This window comes from Nerophis ophidion, linkage group LG15, assembly GCF_033978795.1.
Source record: "Nerophis ophidion isolate RoL-2023_Sa linkage group LG15, RoL_Noph_v1.0, whole genome shotgun sequence".
Lineage (NCBI taxonomy): Eukaryota > Metazoa > Chordata > Actinopteri > Syngnathiformes > Syngnathidae > Nerophis > Nerophis ophidion.
In genome coordinates, this window is record NC_084625.1 from 40,351,970 (window position 1) to 40,356,054 (window position 4,085).

The 4,085-nt window shown below is 37.1% G+C and overlaps 1 pseudogene; it reads left to right on the forward strand.

Annotated features, from left to right (window-relative positions):
- The first annotated feature begins 376 nt into the window (after window positions 1–376).
- LOC133569663 (collagen alpha-1(XXI) chain-like) overlaps window positions 377–4,085 on the forward strand; it is a 75,954-nt pseudogene continuing 72,245 nt past the window's right edge.

Below are 4,085 nucleotides of genomic sequence, written 5' to 3' on the forward strand. Positions count from 1 at the left end.
CAGCTTTTTGAAACGTGTTGAAGGCATCAAATTCCAAATGAATTTGAAGTTTTCCAGTTCGAACGTTAAATATCATGTCTTTGCAGTCTATTCAATTGAATATGGGTTGAAAAGGATTTGTAAATCATTGTATTCTGTTTTTATTTACAATTTACACAACGTGCCAACTTGGGTTTTGGGGTTTGTATATCTAGACATAGATTTTAGGCCATATCGCCCATTCTCAATAGTTCTATTTGTCCCACTTTTGAGATGCAGTTTGATATGAAATCATGTAAAAAACAGTAACAGACTGTTTGGTGTCGTTTGTGCAGCGCAGGACTGAGGCTTTCGTGCTGTGGTGAGGTTTGATGCCACAAAGTTTGACACTCCTACATTCAAGCAGAGGCAGGACTGTCACTAACTTCACACTCCTCACTTTCTCCTCACAGTCACCATTGACGGCTTGAAGCTGCAACACAACATTGCCATCACTGCAGAAGGTAGGACAGATGATTTACTTCCTCTCGCAACGGTCTGAGGTCCCCTCATGATTCCATGATTTTCATTATGATAATAATAATAAGTGGTTTTAATCACGTGGGAATAGTGGTAAGACATTATAGTTATTGTTATTGTACGACACACCTACGCTTGTTGGATTGTCCGTACAAAACTGTTTTTGTGACCAAGTAACGACGGGAAAGAAAGTTAAAAATAGCGCGCACATGAACCCCTGTGATTATAGGCCAGCGAGGTTCCCTGCTTTCGGGTAAAAGCGGCGCTTCAATTTGTTCCTTTCAAAGACACCATGTTTGTATGTCTAAAATTGCACCTTTGTTCACCCGTCATAATTAGTGTGTGTGTGAAACTGCACCATCATTACAGTGATGGTGCAGTGTTGCTTGCTTTGTGGGGACATTGTCCTCGTGAGGATTACACTTGTCCCAAATACTGTTTATGAGTATTGCAATCTGCTTTAACAGTCACATTACACAAATTGCATATTTTCAATGATTCAGTTTAAATTGTATTTATTTATCTACAGTGGGGCAAAAAAGTATTTAGTCAGCCACCGATTGTGCAAGTTCTCCCACTTAAAATGATGACAGAGGTCTGTAATTTTCATCATAGGAACAGAATGTGAAAAAAAAAATCCAGGAATTCACATTGTAGGAATTTTAAAGAATTTATTTGTAAATTGTGGTGGGAAATAAGTATTTGGTCAACCATTCAAAGCTCTCACTGATGGAAGGAGGTTTTGGCTCAAAATCGCACAATACATGGCCCCATTCATTCTTTCCTTAACACGGATCAATCGTCCTGTCTCCTTAGCAGAAAAACAGCCCCAAAGCATGATTTTTCCACCCCCATGCTTCACAGTAGGTATGGTGTTCTTGGGTTGCAACTCAGTATTCTTCTTCCTCCAAACACGACGAGTTGATTTTATACCAAAGAGTTCTATTTTGGTTTCATCTGGCAACATAACATTCTCCAATGAGCTCTCTGGCAGACTTCAGACGGGCCTGGACATGCACTGGCTTAAGCAGGGGGACACGTCTGGCACTGCAGGATTTGATTCCCTGTCGGCATAGTGTGTTACTGATGGTAACCTTTGTTACTTTGGTCCCAGCTCTCTGCAGGTCATTCACCAGGTGTGGTTCTGGGATTTTTGCTCACCGTTATGATCATTTTGACCCCACGGGATGAGATCTTGCGTGGAGCCCCAGATCGAGGGAGATTATCAGGGGTCTTGTATGTCCTCCATTTTCTGATAATTGCTCCCACAGTTGATATTTTCACACCAAGCTGCTTGCCTATTGTAGATTCACTCTTCCCAGTCTGGTGCAGGTCTACAATTCTTTTCCTGGTGTCCTTCGACAGCTTTTTGGTCTTGGCCATAGTGGAGTTTGGAGTCTGACTGTTTAAGGCTGTGGACAGGTGTCTTTTTATACAGATAACGAGTTCAAACAGGTTCCATTAATTCCATCAGGTAACCAGTGGCGGACAGAAAAGCTTCTTAAAGAAGTTACAGGTCTGTGAGAGCCAGAGATCTTCCTTGTTTGATTTGACCAAATACTTATTTTCCACCATAATTTACAAATAAATTCTTTAAAATTCCTACAATGTGAATTCCTGGATTTTTTGTTCACATTCTGTCTCTCACAGTTGAAGTGTACTGTTGATGAAAATTACAGACCTCTGTCATCATTTTAAGTGGGAGAACTTGCACAATCGCTGGCTGACTAAATACTTTTTTGCCCCACTGTAAATAGCATAAATAATGTAAATACACCATAAACTCGAATCGACAAGGGTTGGTAAACTTTTTGACCTAAGGGTCATATAATCACACTAAAGTGATTATTTTTACTCTCGAATTTTAATCTTATTCAATAATAATATCTAAAACTTATGGGATCATGTGTTAATCACATATATTATTTAAGGAACTTTATTGCACATGTGAGATAGCATGAAATCTAGTACCCGAGGTCCCAGATTTAGCGCAATTAGTACCACAAAATGTACATAATAATTTATGGTAATATAAACCAAATATGATATGAATATATATAGTATAGCTTACTAGGGATTTGGGTTGTACTGTATACTGGTATTAGTATAGTACCGCAATTCTAATGAATCATGTTCGGTCCAATACCGCTTCTAAAAAGTACCAAAAGTACCCCCGCACCTCGTTGTCGTCACATCTTGTCTTCGCTGGTTTACGAGCAGACTAGCATGTTCGGCAGCGCACAATCACAGAGTACTTACAAACAGACACAGTGTGTAGACAGAAAAGGGAGAACTGACCCATTTTGGCTTAAAAACTAACGATAAATGTGAAGTTATAACACTGAAACGTCTTCTGGAAGAGGTGCTTTAAGACACGGCTAGCGGCTAAAGTCCAGCCCCAGTCTACAGTGCTTTAGCTACTTCTAAATCACTAATCCTCACCTCCATGGTGACAAATAAAGTAAGTCTCTTACAAGTATCATCCCTGCAGGACGAGGAATAGCTAAACATGCTTCACTACACACCGTAGCTCACCGGCGTCACAATGTAAACAAATGCCATGGGTGGATCTACACCTAACATCCACTGTAATGATACCAAGTACAGGAGCGTATCTAGTCGATACTACTATGACTATGTCATTATTTTTTTAGCATCACAAAATCTTTCGTTTAAAAAAAAAAAAAAAAGTTTATGAACTCAGGAAATTACTAAGTACCAAGTAACTACTTGGTATCAGATCGATACCTATATGTGTGGTATCATCTAAAACTAATGTAAAGTATCAAATAACAGAAGAATAAGGGATTATTACATTTTAATAGAAGTGTAGACAGAACATTTTAAAAGAGAAAGTAAGCAGATATTAACTGTAAATGACCAAGAAGATTAATAATTCATTTTCTACCACTTGTCCTTTATAATTTTGACAAAATGATAGAATGATAAATGACACAATATGTTACTGCATATGTCAGCAGCTAAATTATGAGCCTTTGTTGGCTTATTTACTACTAAAAGACAAGTTGTCTTGTGTCTTCACTATTTTATTTAAGGACAAACTCGCAATACGAAAAATATACTTGATGTACCCTAAGATTTTTTGTTTAAATAAAGCCAAAAATGCAATTTTTGTGGTCCCCTTTATTTATAAAAGTATCAAAGTACCAACAAGTATCCAAATACATTTTTGGTATAATATAAAATATTGGTATTGGGACAATACTACAAGGGATTGATTATATAGACAATAGAATAAATCGGAAAACAATGGAATAGATTGTGATTCTGTAGTGCAATTAGAGTGTAAAAACAATGACTGCAAACAAAACCAAATAAAAGCCTAACCAATACATTTTGTATTATTTAACATATAAACCGGTCGAACAAAGCTTATGTCATGCTGCAAAAATATTATTAATCAAGTCTTCCCCAAAAGAAAAGAAAAAAAATATATCTACGTACAATTATTCAGTGCTAAAATAAATACTAAATAATAAATTAATATTGCTAAGAAATAAACTGCAATAAAATACAGCCTTGTCCAAATGAAAGTTTGTAGAGTTTTCCACATCAGAAACCAGAAC